Source organism: Loxodonta africana, unplaced genomic scaffold (assembly GCF_030014295.1).
Source record: "Loxodonta africana isolate mLoxAfr1 unplaced genomic scaffold, mLoxAfr1.hap2 scaffold_73, whole genome shotgun sequence".
NCBI classification, from domain to species: Eukaryota; Metazoa; Chordata; class Mammalia; order Proboscidea; family Elephantidae; genus Loxodonta; species Loxodonta africana.
In genome coordinates, this window is record NW_026975462.1 from 592,777 (window position 1) to 612,031 (window position 19,255).

The following is a 19,255-nucleotide window of genomic DNA, read 5'->3' on the forward strand; positions in this document are numbered from 1 at the left end:
TTGGCTTTGGTTTAAACTTAGAGGAAGTTAACTGGGAAATTGTTGCTTTTAGGATAATGAAGACTATGGCCATAAGTCTTTAGACAGGTGGACCTCTTCAGACACCTCTGCCCACCTTGTAAACATCAGGCCCCTGGCAGTTCCGTACCTCTGAGAACCGTAGGCTTTCCTTTTTCATCCTCTGGTACTGGCAGAATTAATCCTGTCTCAAAGCTCTCGCTTCTGTCTGCCTCTGACCCCGGCCCTCGCAGGAGCCATTACTGTCACTGAGAAATATACACAGGGCAGCCTGTGGATGGAGATGCCTGTCCTGGAGGCCCTGCCCTCCCTTCCTTGCTCCTGAAGGCTTCCCTGTGCCATTTGGGGTCTTATCTCCCAGGAGGGTCAACATGCCCCTGGCACCTGCAGGGCTTCCCAGGGCGTGGGACATGATGATGTGTCTAAGACTTGGGCTTTTCTGCTCATTATACAGTCTGGGCCTGAATCTGCCCCTTGCTGGCCTCACCTCTAACCATCTGTGTTCTCCCAGGGTTAAGAGGCCTCGTCTGCCTTTGTTCCTATACTTCCAGCCCAGTCTTTTTCTTCCAGTTCTCTGACCTCAGGATTGGCCAAATTATACCACAGAAAAAAAGAAAGAACAAGCTAGTGTCATTGATATGTGCAAAATCAAACAGAAAAATCTTTTTTAAAAGAAAAAAAAAAGTTCCCTTACATCCTAGGAACTCATCCTTTGCATGAGTTATGCAGACACTACTAGATCTACTGTTATGCAGAAAAGGGTGACACCCAGGAGAGTTTTTCTAAACCATCTCCCAGTCCATTCCAAAGAGGCCCAGTACCCAGTGCCGCCAAGTCGATTCCGACTCATAGTGACCCTATAGGACAGAGTAGAACTGCCCCATAGAGTTTCCAATGAGTACCTGGTGGATTCGAACTGCCGACGCTTTGGTTAGCAGCCCTGGCACTTAACCAATACACCATGAGGGTTTCCTCCAAAGAGGCAACACTAAATCACAGCAATAAACCCAAATCCCCCCAGCGAGGGCAGTAGACTTGAATGCGGTGAGCTCTTCATTTCACCACCTCCTCCTCTTTGCCCAACCAGGACCTCTTCCTTTCTATGCTTGGAGGATGATGAGAAGTGACCCAGAGTCCTTGGTTAGGGCCTTATGCCCACTGCTCACCTACAGGCAGGTCTCCCCACAGCCTACTGTCTCTCTGGTTCCTTCTATGCAAAAAACTCAGTGACACCCCGTTCACCAGCACACTTTCCTTGGAGCTGTCTTTCCAGGGTCCCCCTCAGCCTCCCAAGTCCCACTGAAATCCCATTTCTCCTCCCCCTCCTTATGCTGTGCTCATTCTCAGGGTTCTGAGACCTCACCATCCAGATCAGGCCTGTCCTCTCCTCTCCTAGGCTAGGGGAACCTCTGAGCAGACCTGGTGTCTGCAGTCAGGTGTCCTGGGGCTCCTTCCATCCAGGTCCCCCTAGGATTGCAGCTCTCCATGCACTTGGAGTAGTTGGGTTGGGGCACAGGCTGGGAGGAGAGGTTCTTACAGGGCAGGTGGGTTAAAGGAGCCTGAACAGAGGCCTTAACAGAACAAAAACCTACTGTCTTGTTGATTTCAATGCATGGTGAACCCAGGTGTTTCAGAGTAGAACTGCACTGCACAGAGTTTTCAACGACTGTGATAGTACAGAAGTAGATTGCCAGGCCTTTCTTCCGTGGGCCACATATCTTTTGGGTAGCAGCTGATGAGACAACCCACATTTCCCGGCACAAATGCCCTGCTCCTCCCAGTCCCAAGTTGCTAGCAGGTCTTCAGGCTCTTCCTCTTCTGCTGTGCCCCCACCCTCTGTAGCCTGGCCTCCTCCCTCTGCAACCTCACCAGCTGGTGCCTCAACCTCCTCAGCTGCTCTCTCTGCTTCTCCAGCTGCCCCTCCAACTCCTGCAGATGGCACTCCTCTCCCACACCTTCCTCTTCTTGGAGGCCATCAAGTGGCCTTGGCCAGCTGGTGGCCGCCTCTGGGCTCGCGTGGGGGTGAGGGTGGCAGTTCCTTTTCCAGCAGCTCTTCACACAGGACCTGGCAGCTGAAGTCCTGGCGCACTCCATGCTCCACGTGAGCCACCAGGGCCTCCTGGGACTTGAACACAAGGCAGCAGGCCAAGCAGCGGAAGCTGTGCTCATGGGTCACTAGCCACTCCGGGGTGGCTGCGTGGGGGCTTTCCCCATGCTCCTCTCCTCAGATGCTGGGCTCGGTGGTACAGGCCTGGGGCCCCTCCTTCCAAGGCCCCAGGGTGCTTACCAGGGACTCAGTGTTGGCCAGACTGGGGGCACAGCGACGGTGCTCTACTCAGAGAGCTCGGCCTCAAAGACTTGGGGCATCTGTCCCACGGGGGCAAAGGAGGTTTTGGTCTGCCAGGCCACAGCCACCCACTTGACCGTGCGCACCTGGGTGAAATATGCACACCTTACCCATCGCTTCTCTGGGGTAGCCCCTTAGCTGGATGAATGAGATGCCTGCTCAGCGGAAGCTGAGGGAAAAGGCCTCTCTGATGGTAGTGGAGTCTTCCCGGCCCTAGAGCTTGGGTTTTTTGCTTGAGATGTTGTGGATTCTTGGGCATTTTCCTTTTGGATAGAGACCTCTGAGAATAGTTAATTTATATGAGCTCTCATGGCCCTGATCTTCATATAGGAGCCCAAGGCTCTGGTCTCAGGAATCCCTGGAGGCCTCTCCATCACCAGCATCCTCCACCTCTGCAGACCTCGTCCCTTCTCTCTTTCCACAGAAGCTACCATATTTTTGGGGGCATTGCTGTGAGCAATAAAATCTCTGCAAAATGGTACCAATGATAATAGCCATTTCCAAGCAGTGGATTCTGACTCATGGCTATACCATGTGTTACAGAGTAAAGCTGCACTCCATAGAGTATTCTTGGCTGTAATCATTATGAAAGCAGAAGCAAGGCCTCTCTTTCAGGACGCACCTGTGTGAGTTGGAACCACTAACCCTTCGTTTATCTGTAGAGAGCAAATGGTTTGTGCCACCAAAGGTCCCCTTCTAGTGATAGTAGTGCCTTGTAACAAAAGTTCACGCCCTTTGAAAATAGTATTGTGGGGTTTCATATTTGTAAACAAAGAATCTTCAAGTTAATTTTTTCGTGGCATTGATATGTTGAATGCCAAGTGAATTTCCTCCTTTGGAACATGTAAATGTCCTCATTTCCCTGAACCTTTTTAACAGTCTGAAACTTCTCCTAAAGATTTCTTCTACGCCGGTGATTTTCTTACCATATTTAACAAGTAAACATTCAAACAGGAGAAATGCTCATCTCTTTTAACTCTCTTTGAAGGGAGGACTTTTATAGAGGCGCCGTACCTAAAGAGAAAGAAAAATTTGTATACTTTGTTAAAAACCTTACAGGTATACCTCTTCCTTGTACCCTTCCTAAACAAGCAACAGAGGGTTAAACTTATCTTTCTGTAAACAGAAGTCCCCTCTACAGCTCCATCTTAGATGAACTCTTTCAAGGTCCTCAGGCAGAAAACAGATGACTGTATGTATCTGAGAGTCTTGATTCCACACATAGAGAGATAGTATTACAACTACCTCACCTGGGTGTGTCTGGGTGGGTTGTCCATGTCAGCCTAAAGGTCTGTAGGTTTTTCTGTATCTGAGGGAAGGACTGGAGAGCTCAGAGAGAAGAAAGAGATGGAGGTAGGTTGTGTGAGTTGGATGGACAGAAAACTCCAAGGTGAGATACAGGATAGAGAGGAGGGACCTCCCAGGAGTATGTTAGAGAGATACAGAGACCAAGGAGGGAGCAGAAAGCAGGGCTCAGCCACTGTGGGGCAATACAGGAGAAAAGCAGAGAAGAAAAAGGGGTGGGTGGTGGAAGAGGTTATAGTATCAGGGTGTGCCACCAGGATTTACAGCATAAGCTCAGGTTCAGTGTGGTAAAATTTTAAAACTTCAAGTCTAAATAGAACTTTAGAACTTGGAGGAAAAGGGCAAGTCCCTGGAGCTCAGGCAGCAAGTCATGCCCAGACCTTCTGCTGCCTGAGTCCAGGCTGGGAACTGTTGGGGCTCACAGTGACCGGCAACTCTGGGTCAGCGTGGGGTACTGTGTTCTCTCACACCACCCACTCCCAAAACTCCTCAAATACCTTTATTTCTTTTAGTTCATCACATGACTTATCAATTCGATCTCATTAGAACATATTAAAAATAAGTACAAGTCTCCATAACCACCCTTCTTCCTGGGCCTTCACCCACTGCCCTAGGTGACCACTTGCCTCCTTCAATCCCAGAGATAGAAGCATATGCCTAAAATATTGAGTGTCTTCTCCTCCCTACTCTGAAAAACCCTCAGGTTACAGTAGAATTTTATGATTAACGCATTTATTCCTTCACATTACCTACTTTGCTTAATCGTCTACTAAATGGCAGGAAGTACTTTCCCAACAAAAACCTTAGTGAGCCCGGTCATCCCACATCAAAGGCTTCATCTTCTCTCCTTGTGGCCTTCTTTTTCAGGGAAATACAACCCCTCACTGCCAGCTCTAATTGATTGGGAAGAATTTTCCTCCCACCTCAATTCTTAGAGAAAGGCCTCTTCGTTGCATTCCGCTGCTCCATCCCTGGGTGAAGATGAGCCAAAAAGGGTGGTTTTCTGAAGGAGGTTTCTCCCTCCTCCCAGTTAGAGAAGATATCCCAAACTCTCACTAGCTGGACGACTCTGACTTAGGAAACACTCTCTGGCAACTGGTAGCTTAAGTCGCTCTCCCACAGAAGACCTCAGATCAACAACCTCTCCAAAGAGCCGTTGGGATCTGAGTGAACACCATGGCTTCCCGTAACTCTTGTGTGACATCATTGTTGACATATCTCAGTTCCAAGGGCCCATTGTGAATCCATACACGGCAACAAGAAAAATGTGGCAACTCTTCTGGCAGGGGTTAGGAAGTTATTTTAAGGGAAATAATATAGAAAGAATGAATTGAACCTTTCCCCTGCCCTTAAACAGGTTAATATCCACTGGGGTGACTTGAGAGTCCAGGGAATGATAACAGTATAAGGGCTGTTGTTCCCCAAGCCACTCCTCTGACACTGTTTGAACCACTTTGCTCCAGTCCTAGAAACACATGTGCACTCTGAAGCCCTCTCAGGCCTCCTTTGCAGCTGAGGCTTCACATAGGCTGTTCCCTTCGGATGGAAGATGTTCTCTCCCCTCCCTTCTTCTCCGTGGTGAACCATGATGGTGAAGACAGCAGGCCCCAGCCAAACTCCTGGGCTTGAGTCCCAGTGTCTCCATATACCTGCCATATGACCTTGCATGAGGCATTTAACCTCTCTATGCCTCACTTCCATCACCTGTCAGATTAAGAGAACTCTTTTTTTTTTTTTTTATCCTTCTCATAGGGTTGTTGAGAGGATGCCACCTTTAACAACAGTGACTGCTACAGACTAAGATTGTGTGAATGCTCACTGTTAGAGGAGCCATGGTGGTGCAATTGTTAAGTGTTGGCTACTAAGGAAAAAGGTGTCAGTTCAAACCCACTTAGTGGCTTTTGGGGAGAAAGAGCTGACTATCTGCTCTCGTAAAGATTACAGCCTTGGAAACCCTATGGGGCTGTTCTACTCTGTCACGTGGGGTCAGTAGGAGTCGGAATCGAGTTGATAGAACATAGCAACAACAACAACATTGTTATACTTCATGTCACAGCTTGCTGAGTCTGCCTAAACTACTTGATATTCCTGCTCTAAGTATATCAGATCACTCTATAATCCCTACATGATAACACTCCCCCTCCCCACCCCACTCAACTGTTCACGTGAGATCCTCATTTAAAAATCTATCTCCTTTAGAAGGATTATAAGCAACTTAGGGGCGAACACAAGGTCTGCCTTATACGTGTAGTCCTAGAAAGTAGGATAGTACCTGACACATAGTAGGGGCAAACACAAGGTCTGCCTTATACGTGTAGTCCTAGAAAGTAGGATAGTACCTGACACATAGTAGATACTTGACATATATTAGTTGGATCAATGAATGATGAATAATGAGTCCCCCAAAAGACCCATCCTTTGTAGAAAATCAGTGCAGAATAGAACTCTTCGATGTGGTGCCTAAAAGCACCATCACTCATGGGTAGGCTGTTGACCCAAATTCATTGATCTTCCTGGCTCTGAGACCCAGAATATGGTACACTTACCCCCTTCCCATGCTTTCTCTTGGGCCTTCTGGAAAAGGGTTAGCATTATGGCCTCACAGAAAAGCAACGAGTATAAGGACCTCCATGGTCAACCCACATGGGAGGCCTAGCAGAGCCCTCAGGAAAAAGCCCACTGTTCTCTGCTTTGCTGCACATTTGATTTTGTTCTAGAGCACTGTTTAGAAAAGCAACCAGTAAAATTGTTGAAACCATTTGAGAAGGGGTTTTAGAAAGTTTTGTTGGTGAACAGAAGGGAATCTGATAACTTGGAGGAAAACGGAAGGTCTCAGATGAGGAGGAGAGGAGGATTGTTTTGTGTGACTACAAAGGGTAGAACCGGGACAAGCATCTCTAAACACAAAAGGACAAAAGAAGAACTTTCTTGCTCAGAAATGCAGCAAAAATGCCCCAATAGCTTCACCCTGTCTCCTCAGAATTTTTACGTTCATGATACCCATGCACTTGCACTGTGGCCTCAGGAGAATACTTGGGGTTTCCTGAATATATTGGGCCATTTCCTACTTTTTAACCAGCTACTGATATTTCCACATTTGGCTCAGCATCACTTCCTGGTAAACCCTTCTCTGACCCTACTGCTGGTATAACTCGTCACTCCCTGCTGTGTACCCCATTGTGTTTTAGAAACAATTTGCCATAGCTCAGAACACACTTGATTGTATTTGCTTCTTGTGATTGATGGTAAAAGTGGCCACTCATTCTTGCTATCTCTGTACCTGTGCCCTTTTAATGTTTCAAGCATCACTTCTTGGTTGAAGCCTTTCTTGACACTATTCCTGGTAGCACATCCTACTCCCTGTTGCTGTTGTCTTTAGGTGCCATTGAGTCAATTCCGACTCATAGTGACCCTATGTACAACAGAACTATGTCCCGCTCCGGGAGATTCTTGTACTCAAGAAATTCCTTACCATAGTTCAGAAAACACTCAAGTGCTTTTATTTATTGTACCTGAATACAGTATGGCCATATATTTTTCCTGTTTGTTTTCCATGACTTTGGAAAATGACCTGGAAGCTGCTTTCATCAAAAGCAGAAGTCTGTTAACCTCTTGAATTGCGACTGAACTTATGACAGCTTTGGCCATTGGCCAATACCAAACCTGATAGAAGTAGAGAACTGAAAGGACTTGGGCTTTGGGGCTTGCCCTATAGCTGCTCTTCAAACCCTGGAAACTCATGGGTTTGAGCCAAGGCCAGTGTGCTGCATGATTTATGTCTTTCATCAAATTTGGATAGTGTCCGGCTGTTATTTTTGCTTCTGCACCTTTCTCTCTATCCTCTACTTTTGGGATGACCGTGATGTGTTGCCGGGAGAAAAATATGGCAGTCTGCTCCCATAAAGATTTACAGCCTTGGAAACCCTATGAGGGTGGTTCTACTTTGTCCTACAAGGTTGCTATGAGTTGGGATCGACTCAACGGCAATGGGTTTGGTTTTGGTGTGATATGTTTACTGGCGTGTTTGATGTCCCACGGGAAACTCAGGTTCTGTTCGTTTTTCTTATTCTTTTTTCCCCCTTCAGACTGGATAATTCCAAATACCTTCTCTTCAAATTTGCTGACTCTGTGTTCTGCCTGTTCAAATCTGTCATTGAGCCACTCTAGTGAATTTTTATTTCAGCTGTTGTGTTTTCAGCTTCATAATTTCCATTTGGTTCATTTTTATAGTTTCAATTCCTTTATTATAGAAACTATGTCATCATGAGTGAGACTATATCATAGAAACTATAAAAATGAACCAAATGGAAATCATGAAGATGAAAAGCACAACAGCTGAAAAAAAAAAAGTTTCTGTATCTTTATTAGAGCTCTGCTGGTGCAGTGGTTAAGAGTTTGGCAGCTAGAATCCACCAGCTTCTCCTTGGACACCATATGGGGCAGTTCTCCTCTGTCCTATAGGGTCACAATGAGTCAGGTTCAACTGAATAGCAACCGGTTTGATTTATACCACTGTGGACATTTTCTATTTGTTCATACATTGTTCTTGTGATTTACCTCTTTATTCGTGGCTTTCTTTATTTCATTGAGCATATTTAAGATATTTGATTTAATGTCTTTGACTACTACTTCCAATGTCTAGGCTCCCTCAGAGATTGTTTCTGTCAGATATTTTTCTTTACTTTATATGAGCCATATTTTTCTGTTTTTTTGTATGCTCTGGAATTTTTTGTTGAGAAATGGAAATTTTGACTATTAAAATGTGGCAGTTCTGGAAATTATATTCTCTCCCTCATCATGGTTACTGCTGTTGTTTTTTGAGGGCTTCAGCCATCCATTTGCAAAGTGGATTTTTAAATTATGTATGTAATGTCTTTATTTCACCTGTGAGTGGTCAGTCAAGCATCTGTTCCATTATCTCTGTGGTCAGTTTGTGACCTTACAGATATTTCCTTAAATATGGAGATTTTTTTAAAGGTGTGTATATGTCTTTAGAAACCCTGTTAGCACCGTGGTTAAGAGCTCGGCTGCTAATCAAAAGGTTGGCAGTTCAAATCCAACAGCTGCTCCTTGGGAATCCTATGAGGCAGTTTTATTCTGTCCTATAGGGTTGCTGTTGGTTGGAAATGACTCTATGGCAACAAGTTTTTTTTTGTTTGTTTGTATCTCTTTCAGCCACTGGATCCTGAAGGGGCTAAAACAGGGCAAAAATATCCTCAGTGTTCCCTCAAGTAACCACCTGACCCACCAAAATGTACAACTCCAAATATTTGGAGGACAAGGTTCTTATAGTCCATGCTGGCATCAGTTAGCCACTCTAAGAATAAAAGCCACTGCCCGTATGTCTGTGGTCATGCTGAGGAATGGGTGCTGGTAGCTCGTTCCCCCATGTTGCTCTCTTACTAAAGCTCAGCAGCCACTCTCTTCATCAAGTAGTTCTCTGGTTGCCCTAAGTATCTGATTAGGTTGCAGAGCACTGCAATAGATGATTCTGACTTTTTTTTTTCAAGCTTAGTGCTGTTTTGCTGGAGAGACCAATACTTGGTGCTTTCTACTCTGCCATTTTCCATTACATTAAGTTTTTTCAACTATATTGTTTTTCGCATCACATTCACTGTCACTTCAAAAGTAGGATGAGGTGTCATTATTTGCTGAGCCTTTTTGGGTATTTACACTACAAATCAGGTCTCATGCCCCACTGACAGCTCAGGAATCAATGTTCTTGGTTGCCTCTCCCAGTCTGATACTTGCATATTAATTCCTTTAAAAATGATTTTTCTATGGCTATTTTTTATTTTAGTGGACTTTAAGGAATTAAAGGAGGTAAGTATGCGTATTCAATCTTCTGTCTTAAAGTGGAATCATTGACCTTGCCCATTTATTAATTGGGGATTTTATAGTAACCCCTATTGATGTATTGCTTCTGTTTATTTAAGTTTGCCTTTATGAGTGATACATTTTTATTTTGCTTTAGGTGAAAGTTTACAGCACAAATTATTTTCTCATTCAAAAATTTATACACAAATTGTTTTGTTGCCGTTGGTTGCAATCCCCACTATCTATTAGTATGTTCCCACTTTCCCTTTACACCTCAGGTTTCCTGTGTCCATTCCTCCAGTTGTCCTGAACAGATGATGCCCATTTGGTGTCATACACTTCATTGAATTAAGAAGCATGTTCTTCACGTGTGTTATTGTTTGTTTTATAAGCCTGTCTAATCTTTGGCTGAAAGGTAGACTTTGGGAGTGTCTTCAGTTCTGGGTTAGCAGGTGTCTGTGGGCCATAATCTCTAATCTCTGGCTGAAGGGCACACCTCAGGAGTGACTTCATTACTGAGCTAAAAGGATGCCTGGGGACCATACTCTTGCAGTTTCTCCAGTCTCTGTCAGGCCAGTAAGTCTGGTCTTTTTTTGTGAGTTAGAATTTTTTCCTACATTTTTCTCCAGCTCTGTCTGGGGCCCTCTATTGTGATCCCTGTCAGAGCAGTCAGTGGTGGTAGCCTGGCACCATCTAGTTGTGCTGGACTCAGTCTGGTGGAGGCCATGGTAGTTGTGATCCATTAGTCCCTTGGACTAATCTTCCCCTCGTGTTTTTGGTTTTCTTCATTCCCCCTTGCTCCTGAGGGGTGAGACCAGTGGAGTATCTTAGATGGCTGTTCACAGGCTTTTTAGACCCCAGACGATACTCGCCAAAGTAGAATGTAGAATATTTTCTTTATAAGCTATGTTATGCCAGTTGAGCAGGATGTTCCCTGAGACCATGGTCCCCAGGTCCCTCAGCCCAGTAATTTGGTCCCTCAGGGAGTTTGGATGTGTTTATGGAGCTACCATGACCCTGAGTTATACAGTTCTGCTGGTTTCCCCAGTATTGTGTACTCTTTTATCCTTTGCCAAAGTTACTACTTCTCTATTTGGTTATATTTTCTTACACCTAACTTATCACCTTTCTATTTTATGACTTTGAGTATTTTAGAATGCACTTCCTCCTTATCAGTTAAAAAATTAAGCAAAAATGCCATAGTTTCTTAAAAACTTTTTATTTTTTGTATTTTAAATTTAAATATGTGATCTAACTGGAAATAAGCAGGTGTAAGCAGCAAGTCAATGGATCAAAATATTTATTTTTAGAGGTTATTGTTTAGGTAGTGACCAAATTGCCCAGAAAACTACTTCTTGAATAAACTGTCTCGTTCCTCTGCTCCCCACCATCAAACAAATTGAAAAGCATTTTCAGAAAAAGGAAGCCCACCATTCTCACCATTTCATTTTAAATATATTGCTTTGGTGCAAAATATACCCTTTCTCTTTTTTTTTTATTTATCCATCTGTGATCTTTTCTCTATTAAACTCACAAAAATTTTGAGGTGTGCGGGATTTTTGCAAAACTAACAAGCAAGGGTGATTTCATAACTGGGTCTATGTGTTGCAGCCTCAAAGCAGGAGAGGTGTAAATAGAAACCACAAGGATGTCTTAAGCCATGAGAACATGATTCTCTGGGATTTGCTATTTTGTTCTACAAAGGGCTCTAGATTTTTTCCATATGAAGATGAATCTGTATATCAACTTTACTATCCACAGGGAATAACACCCTAAGCCATAGGCATTTATAAGGAATATATTCATGCCTTGGAGGATATTTACAAGTATATGTATTTTGGTGAACATATATTTTCATTTTTGATGGGTATTTGTCTAGAAGTAAATTTGCTGAATTATAAATTATAGATAGGTTCAAATAATTGTTTAAAATGGTTATACCAGTTTACACTCTCCCTTGCAGTAGATTAGAGTTCCAGTTCCTCCATTCTACTCAAAATTTGGTATTTAGTATCTTTTTTATTTTACCCATCCTGGTTGGTATGGGGTAGTATAATATTGTTGCTTTATATTTGCATTTGCATGATGACCAAAGATGTCCAGCCCCTTTTCTAGTGTTTATTGCTCACTAGGTAGGCCAAAGTGGGAGGTGAGAGTGAGGGCTGGGGTAAAAAAAGGAGTCAGAAATAATCTGCCATTTTTCCTCTGCTTTCCTAACTGGTAGCAGCTAAGCCCTGTATTAGAAATACTCCCACCACCATTCTGCTTGACTCTTTTAATGACGTTCTATTTTCTTTTTCCATACATATCTCCTGAGCCCTGGTGGTGCAAAGGTTAAGAGCTCCCTGCTAACTGAAAGGCTGGCAGTTCAAACTTACAAGGCACCTCCATGGGAGAAAGACCTGGCAATCTGCTTCCATAAAGATTACAGCCTAGAAAAACCTATGGAGCAGTTCTGTTCGGTCATATCAGGTCACTATGAGTCAAAAATGACTGGAGGGCACCTAACAACAACAACTTCCTCAGTTTCTGACTAAATAATAGTAGTCAATTGATGAGATTTCCCCTTTAAGTATACTTTTCTCTAGTTTCTCGTTTGTTTCAATAAACACTCATTACTGTTAAGTCAGAGAAAATAAAACTTTTGCAATGTTAAAAGTGATAATAATACCTATCTCACACACTGTATCAATCTAAGGGTTAAATGAGGAATGACATGTGAACATAGCAGAGGGCCAAGCCTCCTACGTCACTCAGGGAATGTGTTCTTCTCTCCTCTGGCTCTCTCTCTTTTCCTTATTGCTCTACTAAGACCTTGAGGGCTACATATGGCTACAGGGTTCATGACTTCGCAATTCTGTTTTCCATACCAGTGCACCGTAATCTTGGGCTCATGGGCAGCCTCTCCACAGATGTAGTGCTTCCATTTCTATTCACTTATTTATTAAGTCAAGGTTCCACTTCCAGCCATTTCAACTCCTCCTGGGTCCAGACTTATACTCAAATGTCAGCATAAATCTCTGTATCGACCTCTTCATGTATAAAATGTGTGTTATAATGATACATTCCTCATACAGCTATCATGCAGAACAAATATCGTAAGAAAGAAGAAGCCCTCACAAGGGTACTGGCACCACCAGTGCGTGTACTCAATACGTGTTAGCTGTTAGCATCATTACCTGACATCTCCAGGTGGACGTCTAACAGTTATCACATGTTATCAAGGCCATGAAATAATTCTTGGTCCCAAGCCCTATTCTACTTTTATTAATGCATTTCTCCAGACTTCCATAATGGTAGTATGTGTTTTCTTCCACACAATGGATATGTTTAGGAAAGTTTGGCCGGGTCTTACCTAATGAATTGCTCAGACATTTGAATGGGCAAACTTTGCTACGAGCTTTAGCCAACTAATGTAGCAAACAATTAGAATCATCCTCAGCTGCTCCTGCTAGGACTCTCAATCCAGAATATCTGGTAAGACTATTGTTATGGACTGAATTGTGTCCCACAAAAATGTGTGTTGAAATTCTAACTCCCGCAATTGTAAATATGACCCAGCTTGAAAATAGGGGGCTCCCTTTGTTATGTTAATGAGGCCATAACAGTGTATGGTGGGTCCTAAACCTATTCACTTCTGAGCTATGAAAATGTGTGGAATAGACACAGAAATACACACGGGGCAGAGGAAGGCAGATGGTGGAGGGTGGAGACAAATGCCTCTACAATGCAGGAACTCTAAGGATTGCTGGCAGTTTCTAGAAGCTGAAATACAGGAGGAAGGACCCTCCCCTGGAGCTATGCTCTGAATTCAGACTTCTGGCCTCCTGAACTGTGAGAAAATATATTTCTCTTTTAAAGCCACCCAATAGTCACTTTGTTTTTGTTGTTGTTATTGTAACTCCTACAGGTACCAAGATGATAAATTTAGCCCAAAGTAAAGTAATGTTCTTTCCTCCTTGGTATTCGTTGTTGGTGTTAGCTGCTCTTTACTCAGCCCCTGACTAATGGTGATGCTATGCAAAGCGAGATGGGACTGTTTTGATTCGTAGTGTGTTCACTGGCTGATTTTCAAAAATAGATTGCCACCTCTTTCTTCTTCATTCCTCTTAGTCTGGAAGCTCTGCTGAAACCTGTTCAGCCTCACAGCAACAAGCAAGCTTCCTCTGACAGATGGTGGTAACCGTGCGTGCGGTGCACGGGCCGGGAATTGATTGGGGTCCCCTGCATGGAAGGCAAGGATTCAACCACTGAACCACCCTGCCCCCTTCCTCCTCGGTGCGGTCCACCAGAATCCTGCTCTTTCCCTCTCAGTGTCCTCTGCTCTCACCCGAGAGCCTTGGCAGGGTCAGCTTCGTGCTGATGGATAGAAATTTGATTGATTGATTTTTAATTGTGGTGAAAATACATATTCTTATTTTATATTTATGATTACCTACTGCTTTCCAGTCAATTCCAACTCGTAGTCACCCTGTAGGACAGAGTAGAAGTGCTCCATATGGTTTCCAAGGCTGTACATTTTTACGGAAGCCGACTGCCACATCTTCCTCCTGAAGAGCGGCTGGTGGGTTGGAACCGCCCATCCTTCACTGAGCAGCCGAACACAGAACTACTGTGCCACGAGGGTTCCTCATATGTATGATTAATTTTTATTAATTACAATACTTTCTATAGTTTTGAATTTTTTTCTATGGAGACTGCTCTGTAATCTACATATGATAAAAGTTATGCCTTTTCTTTCTTTTTTGTTTTGTGTCTTATTGTATGAGTTTGATCTCCATTTTAAATGTTTAATAAAAATAATACAAAGCATTCTTATTTTATTGCTAATTTTAAAGGAAATGTCCAACATTTCCAGTTAATACCATATTAATTATAGTTTTCCAGGTCAGGCAACTCCTTTCCTGTTTCATGTTTGCTCAGAGTTCTTATCTCTCACAGTGACTGGATTTTATCAACTACTTTATCCCATCTCTTCAGGTGACCCTGTCTTTTCTTCTTTCACCTATACATGTGGTGAATTAAATTATTAAATCTTTAATGTTCTCTCAAACCTGCGTGCCTACAATAAACCATCTTGATCATGGCATGTTATATGTTTTATTCTGTGCCAGATTTCCTTTGCCAGCACTTCACGTAGGTTTTTGCATCTCAGTTATTTAGTGTGCTTGTCCTGTAACTCTTCTTCTACCATCCTTCTGTAATTGGTTATCCTTATTAAACTAGCCTTAAGATCCAGTTGGAGGAGTGTCTCATGGTTTTCTATTCTTTGTTGCCTATGTACAAGTTTAAAATTATCTGTTTCTTGCATGTTTGATGGTAACCTGACTGAAAATTATCTAGGCCCATTATTTTCTTTGTACAGAGATCTTGAACTATTGATCCATGTTGTTTAGTGATTAAAGGCCTCTTCTGGTAGTAATTAGAAAAATTTCTGCTGCCTGTTCTAGGCTACTAGAATTCTATCTTAAATATTATCTTGATTTTCATGGTTTTCAGCCTCATTCAGACCAACTAATCAATACCAAATTTTCCCCCTTTTCCCAAAGTCAGCCTCTGCAACTATTCCTGGCACCAATCCCCGTATCTAAGTCTTATTTCCAAAGAAAGATATCACAGTATGCTATCCAAGCAGTTTTGTGTGCACAGGCTCCGTGAACCCATAATGTGAGCATATAATCTTCTAATACTTATTTTTCTAATTGTTCTTTTGCTAAAACTTTTTTTCTTTACTTTCTTTTTTCATCCCTTCCCTCCTCCTCCATCTGGTAGTATTAAAGTTGTGGGTTTTATGTTCAAGTCTTCAACTCAGGTGGGATTGACTCTGTGTGCAGTGCAGTGCCCAGTTGCATCTATGCAGCAAGAGAACACACTTCTAGAACCAGAAGGCAGGGAGGGCGCCGGTTGGGCAGTTGGGGGGGGCGGGGCTGCGCGGAGAGGGGCGCCAGGGTGGCGCGAGGCCCGGGGGCAGCCCCATCGCAAACCCGTGGGGCTGCTGGACAGAGCCCGGCCTGCTGTGCCTTCTGGGACAGGCCCAGCCAGTCCAGCACCTCAAGGCCCCAGACCCCCGCCAGGCTACAGGTCCCACCAAAACTCGGGGAAGCCTAAGGCCACGGAGGGCAAGGCCCAGGGTCTGGCCCTGAGGACTTTTTCTGCCCCGCTTGATCACAATGCTTATACTGGGAAGGAGGGAAGAAGGCCTATCAGGACATGGGTCCAGAGGAGGACAGGAGGCAGGGCAGTGAGTTGTGGTCACCCATGGAGTCAGGGTCCTCCCATGGGAAGCCCACAGGGTGCCCTTCCAGGAGGAGAAATCAAAGCCACAGAGGCCACACAGCCTGGCCGCAGCCCCAGGCTGGACTCACTGCCTGCCCTGCTGCCCTGGGAAAGGCTCCCCAGGGGCGTCACCCCTAGTACAGGAAACAGCAGAGCCTGCTCTGGCTAAGGAATTTGTTTCCTCCCCTCTCATCACTGGCTGTGAGCAGTCTCTTCTCTGTGCAGACAGAAGAGGAATTATCAAAATGAGCTACATACTCCAGATTTAAGTTAAGGATCATATGTTAACACAGAGAAATATGATTTTAGCAACAAATGCCTGCTTGGAGTCTGAGATGCATTAAAAAAAAAAAAGAAGAGGGAAGAAGCGGGGAGAAAGGGAGGGATGGAGGGAAGGAAGGAAAGAAGCGACAGAGGGAGGGAGGGAGGAAGGGAAGGGAGGAAAAGCAAGAGAAAGGAAGGAAGGCGGAGGGTGTGAGGAAGGAAAGGAGGAAGGAAGAAAGGACTACTCAAGACGGCAGAGGGAGTGATAGGAGTCTCCTTCTTTTGCCACCCTCCCATGGTCCCAAGCTTTCTCATCTCCCACCTCTTAAGACTATATCAGCTGCTTTGAGAACTTTAGAATAAAGATCCTCAGGAATATCACTGCTCTCCCCCCTTAGGGTTTGCCCAGTGCTGGGTGAAACTAGGACTGAGAATCTTCCACAGGCTTCCCCCACCTGTGTATTGGGCAGTCAACACACTGAAGTTTGGAGCCACTTAAAGGAAGCTGAGACTTCTGGACAATGACCCCCCGCCCAAAGTTCTGCCCATCTGGGTCTAAGGATCAGTCAGGCCATCGTGTACCCTCAGCAATGTTCCTACTGAAGGACACTTAAGGGCACTGTGGGTTTGCTCCCTCAGCGGAGAGCAAGGAGCTACTGAAAGGACACCATTGAAACCCGCAGAAGCCACAGCCCAGGGTGCTGGGGGAATTTGGGAGGGAGAGATGAGGATGAGCTCAAAAGGCAGGTTGTGAAGGTGGCCAGGGGCCAGTGACCTGAAGCCACAAAGCTGACTTAAAGAGAAAAGCCTCACACCTGCCCCTCCTGGGCCCTTTGCTCCTTCAAAGGAGAAAGTCTTTTTCGCAGTTATGCAACTGGGCAGTAATAGTCCTTGAGTTATGACATGAACGAGTCTCTAAAACCTCTTGGGGAGAATGATGGTCAAGGAGGTTCTGACAACCCCACCCTGTCCTTCTCTCAGGTCAGAGGACCAGAGCTCCTCCACTGGTCTAGCGATTTGAAACAGGATTTCACTGGAAGGCAAACCTGTCACAGACTGGAAATACTCCTTGGGTTCATCTTCTTATAGCTCATTGTCTGGTGCTATTACACAACTTAGATACGGGACCAGGAGAGGAGTTTGGAGCTTGACCCCTGACATCTTAGCACCAGTTCCTGTTTCTTGAGGAGGGAAGAGGTGAAAGAAGACAGAGTTTACTCTGTTCTTTTTTCTGAGCCGCTGGAAATCCTTACAAAGACCCTCTCAGGTAAAGACTGATGGGAAATGCCTTGGTTTACTATAACTTTGTCTTTGAGGCACTTGTTTATGTCATTTGTATAAAATGCTTTCCTCTCAAGGAGGCATTGTAATTCTTAGCTAGACTATCTACAGAATGACTATATGTTAACCACTAAGCTTGGTACTTAAGCAAGTGGTTACCCTTCAGAGAAGGCCAGAGGAGAGGTATATAGCCTTCATTCCCTGATGCTGCCATTGCTCCAGATGTATTTGAAATGCCTCCCTGGGGAAGGCCTTCAGAGCCGGCTCATGGGCACATGGAAATTCAGACTCATTTTGTTTGTTTGTTTGTTACCATCTTTCATTTGGTGTCCAAAATGTTATTATCCAGTTTTTCACCAGATGTGGCTACAGACATCTCTCATATTTTCAAAGTAAATTTCATTCTCTAGTACTGATTTTTTTTTTAGTACTGATACGCCACCAAGAGTGTATTCCAAAGTGTTTGCACCAAGCTGTAAAGACTTTCCAAAGAGGGCAGTCCTGCGCCATGTTGTGTAGTGACAGCAAGGTTGGCATAGAATGTTCACCCAGATACTTACCGCTGTGCTGCTTTCTATAATTCCTGAAATTCCGAGTCTGCCACCTGAAGAACTTCCTTTAGTGCTTAAACTAAGTCTGGTGGTTATGAATTCTCTTTAGAGTTCCTTCAGCTGAGAATGTCATTATTTTCCTTTATTCCTGATGGATATTTTCACTGGATATAGAATTCTGAGTTAACGATTCTTTTCTTTCAGCACTGAAAAAATGTTGTTGCAGTCTTTTGACCTCCATGGTTTTGGATGAGAACTGTAGAGTAATTGAAAATTTTCTTCCCCTTTGTGAAATGTGTTGTTTTCTCTCTAACTTCTTCCAAGGCATTTCATTGTCTTTGCTATTCTACAGTTGATTATAACTTATTTGGGCATAAAGTTCTTTGAATTTAATTTGTTGGCATGTCCTGAGCTTCTTAAATTCGTAAGTTTGTCTTTCACCAAAATTGGGAACTGTTCAGCCCAGATTTTTTCAAATACTTTAACACCTACACAGAATACCATCTACATTCTGCTATTGAGCCCATCAAGTGAATTTTTAATTTCTAAAAAAAATTTTTATTAGTGTATTCATACCTAAATTTTTCTCACATCAAAAATTGTCATTTGTAAATACCTTCTTTTTCTTTAGTGATAATATTTTCATTGCCATTTGTTAAAAAAAAAAACAAAACTCTTCCTGTTACTTCTTAGAGCACGGTTACAATACCTTTTTACACTTTTTCTGTTATGCCAGTGCTGTGAGTCCTGCTTTAACCTTATGGAAATTGTCATTTTTTTGTTTGCTTGTTTTAGCAAGAAATAGACCCAGTTATGTTCAGGCTGCAAGTTCTGTCTCATCTCCTGTATGCTGTGGCTCAAATGTCTTTTGAGTTTTCAAAGCTTAAGAGGACGAAAATATTTTGAGGACTTATCTATGTGAGTGCCACTCAGTCTGGGACCTAGATGGTGTTCTAACCCATAATACAGTGCTCAAAGGTTTACAATGCTTCTTAGGATCAGATCTATGCATGTGCAACTTACCCATTGCCATCGAGTCAACTTAGAGGTGACTTTATGTGCGACTTTATGAAATCCCTGTCTTGAGCTGCTTCCTCTCTATCTCTCTGAGGCTCTCTGCCTTCTGAGGGGCTACCTTCCCGGTCCACTGGCAAGAATGTTGGGGCTTTAATCTCTTCATTCTGCCACGCGGTTAAGTGACTGGGTCTGTCTATGGGGCCAAATAATGGTATGATAGAGACAGAAAACGTAACAGACGTTCCTCTACACTCTTTGGACTTAGAGTATTAGGTGTTTGCCCCTCTGCCTGCCTGCCCATCTCTCTCCTTTACAGACCGTCTTCCCCCCGCATGAGAGAAAGAAGGATTGTCTTGGACCTATTTCTATCCACAACCTG

General features: G+C 43.9%; 1 long non-coding RNA gene across 2 annotated transcripts in view; it reads right to left on the minus strand.

Moving 5' to 3' along the window:
* LOC135230029 (uncharacterized) overlaps positions 1–19,255 on the minus strand; it is a 224,350-nt gene that overhangs the window by 88,428 nt on the left and 116,667 nt on the right. The gene's annotated exons all lie outside the window — the stretch shown is intronic.